This window comes from Schistocerca serialis, chromosome 1 (assembly GCF_023864345.2).
Source record: "Schistocerca serialis cubense isolate TAMUIC-IGC-003099 chromosome 1, iqSchSeri2.2, whole genome shotgun sequence".
Taxonomy (NCBI): Eukaryota; Metazoa; Arthropoda; class Insecta; order Orthoptera; family Acrididae; genus Schistocerca; species Schistocerca serialis.
In genome coordinates this window covers 1,136,715,711-1,136,728,855 of record NC_064638.1, presented here as the reverse complement: position 1 = coordinate 1,136,728,855, position 13,145 = coordinate 1,136,715,711, and the positions used below count along the sequence as shown (strand labels likewise).

The window sequence follows — 13,145 nt, the reverse complement described above, 5'->3', positions numbered from 1 at the left end:
CTTCTATAAAGCGAATGTTTTGTTGTAGCTAGTCCAATTTCGTTAACGAAAACTTCCACATAATTCTAGTGATTGTCCTGGCTGCAGGAAGGCAACTGGCACTGTAGGTGTGTCAAGTGGTTGCATACCTGCAGGCGCCTAGAACTACTCCGAAGGTTTTACTCTGTAAATGCACTTCCTAAAATTCTCAATAACTGGGGGCAGGTACCAGTAGGTTATTGCCAAACGAGGGGGGTGGGGGCAGGGGGGGAGAGTCCATAGGACCCTTTGCTGTTTTATTTAACCGTTTGCCGATGTCGTGTGAAACAGGAGCACTGAAAAAGCGTAAGACCCCTATGTTGTTTCGGATAACTTTTCAATTTTTGTCGATTAGTTTTGAACTGTCTCTAAAGCAAGAATTGCGGACCAGCTGCAGCCCAAAGGGGTTCGATCAGATTCAATGGGGTTGCTAGCCCACAACGTCCTTGAAGAAGGGTTGGAAAAAAAATGGTTCAAATGGCTATGAGCACTATGGGACTTAACTTCTGAGATCATCAGTCCCCTAGAACTTAGAACTACTTAAACTTAACTAACCCAAGGACATCACACACAGCCATGCCCGAGGCAGGGTTCGAACCTGCGACCGTAGCGGTCGCGCGGTTCCAGACTGTAGCGCCTAGAACCGCTCGGCCACCCCGGATTGAAGCTTCAGGGAGATGTCAGAAGAACCAAAGATTGCCAAGAACGTCTTCCTGCTGCTTATCACACTGCGCTCTCGTTTTCGTCAGTGAAATGTTCGGGAGTCAACGTCCCAAGGAAAGGGGTGGTGTCATTGACGCCCTTTATGCCAACTCCTGACGCCTTTTAGTGTCGATTATGAGCGGCAAAATGTTTTCCTCAGCCACTCATAAGAACAGCCCATGATTTCAACGCTGGTCGTCGCGGTTCTTACCTGCATCGCAGATCCGTCATACGAAGGGGTGAAATGTGGTTCAGAGGGGGCTGTAACGACCATCCTGCCATGTGACACGTTCCCGGTGGCGTTAGGCAGAATTGTGGTAAAATTTGGTGCCAATTGGTCATTATTAACCCACTTTACACGTCACCTGAGCTTCTGAACCCTGGTCTTTTTTCTTCGTATATGTCGACACTTCGCTGTCTGAAGCGCCGTCAAGCCCGAAGATACGTCTCAGGGCTCCGCGCTTGTGCGCCATTACAGTGGGAAGTTGTAGGCACCTTTGAGCCAAATTTCATATTTTTACGTCGCAGTGGGAGACAATCACGGGGTTTCGAAAAAGTGATACTTTAATTCTGTTGCTATAGTCTATATTGTAGTCCTCTGTGTATGAGCGGCAGCGCGATGGCCCAAAATGACGATTTCCAGCAAATCAGCCGTACTTGCCCTACACAATGCTTTACCACGCATACAGCTGTGCAAGCCAGCATTAGCGTCATTACCCGTGTTAAATGTGTCGGGGTGACCAGTGTCCCTGCAGTTAATAGCAGAGCGACTTCGACAGGCGTACAGACGGCGCACGGATGAAGTTATCTCTAGGGCTGTGGACGCAGTCTGTGCGACTGTCTAGCAAATCAAACGGAATGGCGAGCTGCCATCGTCGCAGTGTGCGCAGGACTGGCGCAGCTTAGCGCTGCAAACAGGCGACGACCGGGACTGACACAGATCTGTCTGCTGCAATCGTCTAGCACAGTGAATCTGTTCTCCAGCAACATAGGCCACTCTGCGGCACTAGCTGCTCTTTCTAAGAGAACAGGAATCGCGTTCAGGCTTAATAAAAGGCGCTACTTCTTACAGGGTCGTATGGAAGATCTGTACACTTCTGTGACAAACTCGTGGTACGGGTCATACCAGGATAATAAACGTCCAGAAATAGCAGTCTAAAGAAATTTTAAAATTAAAGACCTATGACGCAGCATTTAAGGGTTTTATTTAACTGTACAGAATTTTACTGTACAATTTATGTTGTAACCAGAAATCCCGCCCCCCCCCCCCCTCTCAGTTTTTAAAGAATCTAACTCCATATATAAAATAGCCTTTAACGTCTGATTACTTCACAACTGAGTTAATATGTTAAATATTTGGTGTTAAGCATGTAAAAACTTTATTGCCGAAGACACAAAAAATATAGTTTTTTAGGCATCTCAATATTTATGACGTCATATACGTATGACATGTATAACGATAAAATCGATATAATTCTGGAATTACATTCATTGGTATATGCGGATACTGTCTACAAAATACGTTGCGACTGGAGTTTGTAGTAAAGACGTAATGAATAAAAACATGATAACTGTGCTGAAGTGTTATCTCAAGAACAGCGAAAAATGTACCAAGTGATAAACTTCTTTCCTTTCATCATTATGTTGCGGTGGCAGCGAGGAAAAGTACCGAAAAGGTTTAAGATTACTTTCAAAGTTTGTTGGAAGTCGCTATGTGCTCTGGTTCCCAAATAATGGTTGAATATAGTCCGTATAATTTACGTGCCGTAATTTATCTGCCTCAAGGCTAACACTCAGTTTGTAATTTTCATACGTAACTTAAGATTATACCTATTAATGAACAATTACGACAGTATTTCACATTTTTAAATTCGGTCAATAATTACATGAAATATTGAATATTAAATTCATTTTGCCTCTGGAAGCCGTTAGAGACGCAGCCTGCAGCTGCTGAGACCGGGTGACTATTTTAGCCATTTAGTAATACAATAGAGCCCCGGTATTTCGAGCTTCCGTGTAATTCGAACTGGTTTTCAGAAAATTAAAATGTTACATAAAACACAGAGTAAAAAGACGTTTTCATACGTTGTCCGCATGTACGCTTTACGCACATTCCAATGTGTTAAATTTTGAACTTTCTTTCGATTTTCCATGTACAATACAGATAAAACTGTCCCACTTAAGAATTTCCGTTCATAATGCACAGTAATAACCTTTGCCTCAGAGTGCTAATGCATTTCTATGAGAGATGGGCAGGTACCATTAGGTTTCGAGGAATGCGCTTGCTCTTTCTTTGTCGACCCTTCACTAACCGGGAACGCCTGACAATCAGTTGTAGAGCGCATACCATCCTTAATGTCCTTAATTCATTGGACAACAAATTAGAGGCAACCGGCATTTCTGTGACCTTTCAAAGGTTTTTGACACTGTGAATCACAGTATTCTTTTCAATAAATTAAAATATTATGGCATCACTGGTAGTGCTGCGAAGTGGTTTCAGTCATATCTTACTAATAGAAAACAAAAGGTGTCATTAGGTAATACTTCAGCAGTAGGCAATCAGACATCATCTGACTGGGAAGAAATTACATGTGGTGTTCCCCAAGGTTACATACTACACTACTTTTTCTAGTGTATATTAATGACCTGTCATCTGTTACATTACCAGATGCCAAGTTTGTCTTATTTGCAGATGATACAAACATTGCAATAAATAGTAAATCAAATATAAATTTAGAAAGGGCAGCTAATCCAATTTTTACTGACATTAATAAGTGGTTCATAGCCAATTCACTGTCATTAAACTTCGAAAAGACCCACAATATGCAGTTCAGAACTTCCAAGAGATTTCCTTCTGGTGTGTGTATAAAATATGACATGGAAATAGGAGAAGTTGAGAATGTAAAATTCTTGGGACAACAACTCGATAATAAATTCAGTTGGGAGCGACATAGTAACGAACTGCTAAAGCACCTAAACAAGTCTGTGTTTGCAATTGGAATGGTGTAAGACATAGGAGATATAAATATAAAAAACTGGCATATTTTGCTTATTTTCACTCCATTATGTCATATTTTGGGATAACTCCACAAATCGAGAAAAAAGGTTTAGAGTACAGAAGCGTATAATAAGAGTAATGTGTATTGTAAATCCAAAAACATCATGTCGAAACCTATTCAAAGAATTGGGCATACTAACCACAGCTTCTCAGTATATTTATTTCTTAATGAAGTTTGTTGTAAATAATACATCTCTTTTTCCAACTAACTGCTTAGTACATAGTGTCAATACTAGGAATAAGAACAATATACATAAAGATTTAAAATCACTTACTCTTGCCCAGAAAGGAGTACAGTATTCAGCAACGCACATTTTCAATAAGTTACCAGCAACCATTAAGAGTTTAGTTTCAGACAAGGCACAATTTAAACATAATTTAAAAGTATGTTTGGTGGCCAATTCCTCCTATTCCATCCATGAATCTCTCAACAAGTGCAGTAGACCATTGTAAGGAAAATTTATTATACTTTTATTTTTGACAATACCTGTTTGTAATGGCCAAGTAACTAGCTACTGTGTGAATGATGGATTTAATGAAAGCAGATATAAGTATTAAACCTGTAAATATTAGAAGTTTAATTTTAATTCATGTACATAATTTTACTGTTTATTGACTGAGGATCATTAAAATTAATGGAACTCAAGCCCGTGATTGTGAAACTAGAGGCTTTGGAAAGACTAGACAAAGGAGAAACATAAAAAAAAACCTTGCTGCTGAGTATGGAGTCTGTGTGCAACAGCTGGACATTGGTGTAGAAATAGAGACGAAATTGAGAAGTTTTCATCAAACAAATATTCTGTTTCGTCATTTGAACAGAAGTCCATGAAGGAATCTGAGTATGAAAAAACGAGTGAAGCTTTGTTCGCTTGGTTTACTCAACAAAGACACGAAGGAAACTGAATTTCAGGACATATTCTGCAAGAAAAAGCTGTATCTTTTAGAAGTGAGTTAAACGAAGGTGAGGACCATTTTACTGCAAGTTCAAGATAGATGGATAGGAGGAAGAAGCGATAGGCGTAAGACTGCTTGAAAATTGCGGTGAAAAACTTTCTGCGAATTTTCAAACTGTTACACAGTTTTGTGAAAAATTAAGAAAAATTACAAAAGAAGGAAATCTTTCTACTTGACTGTATAACTGTGATGAAACAGGGCTAAATGCTTCCATCTAAAACTCTTAGCCTGAAAAGAAGAAAAGGCTGTCCCGAGCTAAAAAAAACGTTAAGAGAGGTTAGCAGTACTTACTGCGTCGAATGCAAGTGGCCACCATAAACTGACGCTGCTGGTTATAGAAAAGCCTGCTCAGCCTAGAGCTTTAAAAAATATCACTGCTTCTGCACTGCCAGTTAGATCTGTCTAGCAGAAATCTGCTTGGATGGACAAAAATAGTTACAAGATGTGGTTTTTTGAAGATTTTGTTCCAGAGAAAGGTGAAGGAAACATCAAAGAATTTCTAAAAAAGAAAAGACCTACCATAAAAGGTTTACTGGATAGATGAGTTATGATTTGAAATAAAGGCGGAGGCACTACAAAAGTTTCGGAACCAGATTTTACGGAATGAAATGGATACCTACAACACAGACGAATATGTCATATCGTTGGTAGAAATGATGAAAAAGTTTGCTGGAGGTGAAAATACGAATGCAAGTGATGTTCCAGAATGGATGGATCTTGCAGTTGTCGAAATGGTTAGTCAACACCCCGAATACAGTGACGACGAGCTGAAGAAATTGTACGAGCGATCACTCACCTCGAGGCTCTAGCAGCGCTAGATGTGGCATTGCATTATATTTAGCAGAAAGCGGACGCTACTCCATCAGACAGCAGGCTTTTTAGAAGACTGATACTAAAAAACGAGGTTCTATTTTAAAACAAAGGACTATGGGCAATTTCTTTAAGTTGCAATTCACATTTTTACAGACTGGAAATGTGCGCCCACATATGTACATAAAACACAGGTATGTACTATATTGCTTTTTATTTTTTAATCATTATTGTGCTCATTAAACAGTTACTCACGATTTACCCATTGATTTAGTGATATTTCCGTATTTTAGAGTTTTTTTTTTTTTGTAATTCGAGGTAGCCTTCGCCCCAATTAGCTCGAATTATCAGGGCTCTACTGTATTGATGAATTAATAAGATTAAAAAATGAAACGGATATATATCATTAAGGTATTCAACACCGTTTATTAACATCGTTATGAACAACTTGACTTTTTTTAAGAAAAAACGAAAGACTTAGGTCATGTCCACGCAAAAAGTAGTGTTTAAATTTTAAAAACAATATACTATAGTTACAAGCAAATGCATTTGTCAGGCAGATTCACAATAACTAAAGGAATGTAACAACCAAGCAAATATTACCCATGTAGAATTCAAATACAATTCTTTCGCAAATAATTCGACTTAGAATTAACTTCTTTAATAATTTTAGTAGCTGATTGGTTTATGTCTGGATTTCATAACTAATAAAATTAGTTTTACGTTCATGAGCTAGTGTTGCAAATGATCTTCTAAGACAATTAAATGATGCCAAAACATTGAGCCTCTCGTCTGAAATGGATCGTTGAAGAGCGTTTTGATCTTCTATTTTAGAAACGACTTCTTTTCCACTGCTGTCATAAGTGACTTTTTATGGTACTGGTTTGCATGAAAAAATGGTATCGGAAAAATTGGCTTTCCAGCGAATCGGGCCAATTTCCAACAGTCGAAATTCCGTCAACCGCTGATTGATGTCTTTAGTGGTTTTGCAGCTAAAAGGCCACACTTTTGAAGGGTTCCATTGTCATTTTTCCGCGAGAGATAACGTAATTTGAGAGAGGAATGTTGACTTCATCCATATCAGCTGTCCATCGTATAGTTCAGCCGAGTAAACGCATACAAAATGATTACGTCTCTTTGTTTTAGACATCTTCAGTTGAAATGATTACTTTTATAATAATTATTTTCATAACAATCGAAGAGTGAGCGTATAGATTACAAATATACAGAATACTCACTACAGGAAAACAACCATCTCACTTGAATAAAAACAGATATCCCGGTTCTTGGCTGAAAATACACGAGGTGGTCATGATCAATCACCAGGAAAATGCAATAAAAATGGTAATTGTTCAATAATCAAAACACTACCAAAATAGAAACACATTTTCGCTAACACACAACTTAAGATAAGAAATAACAGACACCTAAAAGACTGTCTCAAGAATACATTACATGTGTTCGCAACTGCGAATAAGGACAACCTTCAGTTGTAGAATGGAACGACGACAATGAAAATTTGTGCCGGATCAGGACTAAAACCTGGATTTCCCACTTATCACGAGCGGTCGCCTTACTGCTTTTGTGTAAAAAAATGGTAACAAAAATGGCTAGTTTATATTGAAATTACATAAATAAGGTGAGAGATAATTGCAGTCACAAATTACAGCATTCAGAGAATGAAGAATCATATTCAGTTTTTAGCAGTTTTGGCTATCTGTGTACGACTCACAGTCAAATCCAAACTTCCACATGTTGTCATCCATGCGTCTACGACCTGTACACGTACATCCATTGTGTATATTCCTGTTCAGGTGAAACTTAGCACTTTAAACTCGCTCGTCCGCTATCGGCAGATAAATTCGATATCCTTCTACAGTTCACACTCACAATCCCTTACTTCGCCTAGCAGCAGGTTCAAGGGAAATAAGAGAAATACAGTGTCACGCAAGCGAAACACTTATGCTGGAGAGAGTGTGCAGACATATTAACAGAGAAGCCCGTGGACACAAATAAGATGCAGAAAATTTAATGGCAAGTGATCATTCCAAATAACAATATTGCAGGTTATCGGTTAACCTACGGGCTACTACGTTCCAGGAGCAATGGTACCTCCAGAAGGGGTCAAATTAGATCCCACGCAATAATACATCATCACAAAAAGTTCTGCGTCACCCCGGTTCCCAGATTGATGTAGACTGGAACTGCATGCTTGAGACGTGTACTGCTACCTGGCCGTCTCTATTATCTTACGATCAGCTGTCAGAAAATGTTTGCACTTCAAGGTCAAGAGAAACCCGGTTCCCTCCCGTGTGCCCTGGAGCATTTCCTTAACGCTCCATGGTACTCAGGGATTTTACTGTAGTCCGTAGTGAACGCCTAGAGTCTGTGGGGTTCATAGTGGACAGACAAAGACAGACGCTAGTTTCCGTATCGCCAAGACCTAAGCTTGCGTGCGTGCTCGTCAAGTCAAATGGCAGAACCCATTGTATTAATCGCTAGTGAATATGGTACCAAATGGTGCGCTTTTATTTTAGATACATGTTAAAGTTTGAAGTGCTACGTGAAACTAAGTTACAGACATTAATTAATTAACTTGCTGATCTGTATCAGTGGTAACTACACACATCAAAAAAAGCTTTGCATCCCAGAACTCCTGGAGATAGACGTTAACTGTGGATGTTGTATCACAGATACAGTCCCTCTGACTGTTCAGAGATATCACTAAACCCGCCCAAAGATGTAAACAACCAAGCTTGGGCAGCGCCTATTAGACGGAGGGTGTCCGACAGCCCATCAGTTCCAAGCATTCCACCAGGAAGGAAGTACATGGCTCATGTTGTCTGTAGTTCAACCATGCCTAGACGGTCAATACCCCGGTTCGATCGCGTCCGCACTGTTACTTCGTGCCACGAAGGGCTCTCAACAAGGGAAGTGTCCAGGCGTCTCGGAGTGAACCAAAGCGATGTTGTTCGGACATGGAGGAGATACAGAGAAACAGGAACTGTCAACGACATGCCTCGCTCAGGCCGCCCAAGGGCTACTACTGCAGCGGATGACCGCTACCTACGGATTATGGCCCGGAGGAACCCAGACAGTAACGCCACAATGTTGAATAATGCTTTTCGTGCAGCCACAGGACGTCGTGTTACGACATAAACTATGCGCAATAAGCTGCGTGATGCGCAACTTCACTCCCGACGTCCATGGCGAGGTCCATCTCTGCAACTACGACACCATGCAGCGCGGTACAGATGGGCCCAACAACATGCCGAATGGACCGCTCAGGATTGGCGTCACGTTCTCTTCACCGACGATGTCGCATATGCCTTCTTCCTGACAATCGTCGGAGACATGTTTGCAGGCAACCCGGTCAGGCTGAACGCCTTAGACACACTGTCCAGCGAGTGCAGCAAGGTGGAGGTTCCCTGCTGTTGGGGTGGCATTATGTGGGGCCGCCGTACGCAGCTGGTGGTCACGGAAGGCGCCGTAACGGTTGTACCATACGTCAGTGCCATCCTCCGACCTATAGTGCAACCATTTCGGAAGTACACTGGCGAGGCATTCGTCTTCATGGACGACAATTTGCGCCCCATCGCGCACGTCTTGTGAATGACTTCCTTCAGGGTAACGACATCGCTCGACTACATTGGCCAGCATGTTCTTCAGACATGAATCCTATCGAACATGCCTGAGGTAGATCGAAAAGGGCTGTTTAGGGACGACGTGACTCACCAACCACTCTGAGGGATCTACGACCGAATCGCCGTTGAGGAGTGGGAAAATGTGGACCAACAATGCTTTGATTGAATTAGTGGATAGCATGCCACGATGAATACAGGCATGCATTAATGCAAGAGGACGTGCTACTAGGTATTATAGATCCTGGTGTGTACAGCAATTTGGACCACCACCTCTGAAGGTCTTGCTGTATGGTGGTATAACATGCAATGTGTGGTTTTCATGAGCAATAAATAGGGCGGAAATGATGTTTATGTTGATCTCTATTCGAATTTTCTATACAGGTTCCAGAACTCTCGGGACCGAAGTGATGTTAAACTTTTATTGTTATGTGTAGTTGTCTGATAGGAACGAATGCAAAATGTCACAAAATATTTAAGTAAAAAATCCACTTTAGTTGTTAATAGATCAAGTGAAACATTGACGATAAACAGTTTAGACATGAAGAAAATAGAAGCTTTTAAAATCTGGTTCTACAGAATAATGCTGAAGATCACGTGGGTAAATCACGTAACTAATGAGGACATAATTAGTAAAATTGGGGAGAAAAGAAATTTGTAGCACAGTCTGACTAGAAGATTGGATCGGTTGGTAGGAAATACTTTACCACATCAAGGGACACCAGTTTAGTACTGAAGGTAAGTATGAGGGCTGAAAATCGTAGAGGGAGAACAATAAATTTATACAGTAAGCAGCTTCAGAAGGGTATAAGTTTCAGTAGTTACACTACTGGCCATTAAAATTGCTAAACCAAGAAGAAATGCAGAAGATAAACGGGTATTCATTGGACCAATATATTATACTAGAAATAACGTGATTAGATTTTCACGCAATTTGGGTGCATAGATCCTGAGAAATCAGTACCCAGAACAACCACCTCTGGCCGTAATAACGGCCTTGATACGCCTAGGCATTGAATCAAACAGAGCTTGGATGGCATGTATAGGTACAGCTGCCCATGCAGCTTTAACACGATACCACAGTTCATCAAGAGTAGTGACTGGCGTATTGTGACGAGCCAGTTGCTCGGCCACCTTTGACCAGACGTTTTCAATTGGTGAGAGATCTGGAGAATGTGCTGGCCAAGGCAGCAGTCGAACATTTTCTGTATCCAGAAAGGCCCGTACAGGACCTGCAACATGCGGTCGTGCATTATCCTGCTGAAATGTAGGGTTTCGCAGGGATCGAATGAAGGGTCGTAATACATCTGAACTGTAACGTCCACTGTTCAAAGTGCCGTCAATGGGAACAAGAGGTGAGCGAGACGTGTAACCAATGGCACCCATAACATCACGACAGGTGATACGCCAGTATGGCGATGACGAATACACACTTCCAATGTGCGTTCACCGCGATGTTGCCAGACACGGATGCGACCATCATGATGCTGTAAACAGAACCTGGATTCGTGGATTCGTCCGAAAGAATGTCGTTTTGCCATTCGTGCACCCAGGTTCGTCGTTGAGTACACCATCGCAGGTGCTCCTGTATGTGATGCAACGTCAAGGGTAACCACAGCCATGGTCTCCGAGCTGATAGTCCATGCTGCTGCAAACGTCGTCGAACTGTTCGTGCAGATGGTTGTTGTCTTGCAAATGTCCCCATCTGTTGACTCAGGGATCGAGACGTGGCTGCACGATCCGTTACAGCCATGCGGATAAGATGCCTGTTATCTCGACTGCTAGTGATACGAGGCCGTTGGGATCCAGCGCGGCGTTCCGTATTATCCTCCTGAACCCACCGATTCCATATTCTGCTAACAGTCATTGGATCTCGACCAACGCGAGCAACAATGTCGCGATACGATAAACCGCAATAGCGACAGGCTACAATCCGACCTTTATCAAAGTCGGAAACGTGATGGTACACATTTCTCCTCCTTATACAAGGCATCACAATAACGTTTCACCAGGAAACGCCGGTCAACTGCTGTTTGTGTATGAGAAATCGGTTGGAAACTTCCTTCATGTCAGCACGTTGTACGTGTCGCCGCCGGCGCCACCTTGTGTGAATGCTCTGAAAAGCTAATCATTTGCATATCACAGTATCGTCTTCCTGTCGGTTAAATTTCGCGTCTGTAGCACGTCATCTTCGTGGTGTAGCAATTTTAAGGCCAGTAGTGTAGTTTGTTGAGCATCTCCGTAACGCTCTCGTGCCGACTAGGTGACCCGTGATGGAATGTGTCGCTCTTCGTTGGATCTTCTCTCCCTCTCCTATCAGTTCTATCTGGTAAGGACCCCAAATACATGAACGATACTAATTATCGGTCGAACAGGCGCCTTATAAGTGCTGCATACTTACTTAGTCCCCTGGCTTCTCAGAAGTCCTTCGCGCTGTCGTGTTTGCATTTTGAACAGTTTCAGCTAAGGCAGACTGTAAAACAATGCGTCCCGTCGATTTCGCCTAAATGCCAATTAAACAAGGCAAATAAAGAAGATAAAGCGGTCGGCGAAGGCAGGCGACGCGTGCTTACCTTGACACTGGAAACCTTGCTTGCCGAAGCCCCTGCAAGCAGAAAAAAAGCCAGCATTAGTCTCAGCTGACAAAGAATGGACGGGAAAGGAAATTGGTAAGGATGGAAAGTATCAGTGGAAGACTATTACACAGCCAAATAAAAAAATTGCGAGTGCAGCCATTTGCTTAATATTAAACATAACCAAGCGGCCAACTAATTTCATAGCAAATATAAAACCCGACTCGCTACAAGGCAATCTAAACCTTTTAGAAGAACCTTACGTGAAATGCTTATTAGGGTGAAAAGAAGAAATATTCCAATGAAGATATGCCGCGAGAAGTGTCGTTACTGATCCAATGGGCACTACGTTACTGGAACAACAGGGGCCATATGGCAGGGGCAGACTGAGTACTTGTTGTAAATTTCTGTATCTACATCCACAACCATTCTTTACATAAGATAAATGTATGGCAAAGGGTACTTCCATTGAAACGCACAGTAGGTGCGAATGGAGCACGGAGAGAATGACTGCTTAAATTTCCCTCTGCGCGTTGTAGTTAGTCTAGTCCATACTCCGCGGCTGCATATAGGGGGCTGTAACACGTTCATATATTCCCCATTTAACACTGGTTCTAGGAGCTTGGTTTCTCCGGTTAGACGTTGTCTATCTCCAGGTGTCTGCCACTTCAGGTTCTTCAACATCTTCGTGACGATCTCCCGTGGGTCCAAAAAATCTGCGACCCTTGGTGCTGCCCTTCTTTACTCGAACTTGCCGACCACAGGGCATCTTATACACGTACCTCAGAAACAACGGTTATAAAGTATATTTATCTTAACAAAAAAAACTGATTCTGTGTACAAGGTGCCTACTATTTTTCAAAAATTTTTGGTATTGTTAAAACACTTTCTGTGTATTAATTTTTTGCGTCCTGGAACCACGCATTTTTCGTGTTAAACATTACATTAATTACGAATACGTTTTAAGAGATCTTACATCTAACAAAGAATACAATAACTGGAAATACTTACAACAAACAGAAGAAACATCAATAGCTTAATAGCTACAACAGACAAAACACTCGATATTCGTCTGTGAGAAGTAAAATAATCAAGGTAAATTTCAAGCAGGTAGATTGTAATTGTTGATACTTGAAATAAAGGACGTGAGAAAAGGAATGGGAAAGGGGGGCAAGGAAGAGGACAGTAATAGAAACGCAAGTAATGTAGAGAGGAGGAAAGAAAATTGTACCATTGATTGAAAAACAAGAACAAAAAGATGGATAACTGGGAGAAGATGAGCATTTAATTCGCTGTTTGACAAAGAGACATTTCCAAATGTGTTAATTTTTTAGAGATGTTTTCGAGCGATTGCAAAGAGGCACGTGTTGTTCCCGATTTTATAAAGGA

The 13,145-nt window shown here is 41.6% G+C and overlaps 1 protein-coding gene across 2 annotated transcripts in view; it reads right to left on the bottom strand.

Annotated features, from left to right (window-relative positions):
• Positions 1-11,784, bottom strand: part of LOC126417407 (protein kinase C, brain isozyme-like) — a 181,469-nt gene extending 169,685 nt beyond the window's left edge. For both annotated transcript variants that reach the window (XM_050085115.1, XM_050085116.1), the window contains exon 1: positions 11,757-11,784. The gene's annotated coding sequence lies outside the window, so the exon portion shown is untranslated. The remainder of the gene's footprint in view (positions 1-11,756) is intronic.
• Positions 11,785-13,145: the final 1,361 nt, after the last annotated feature.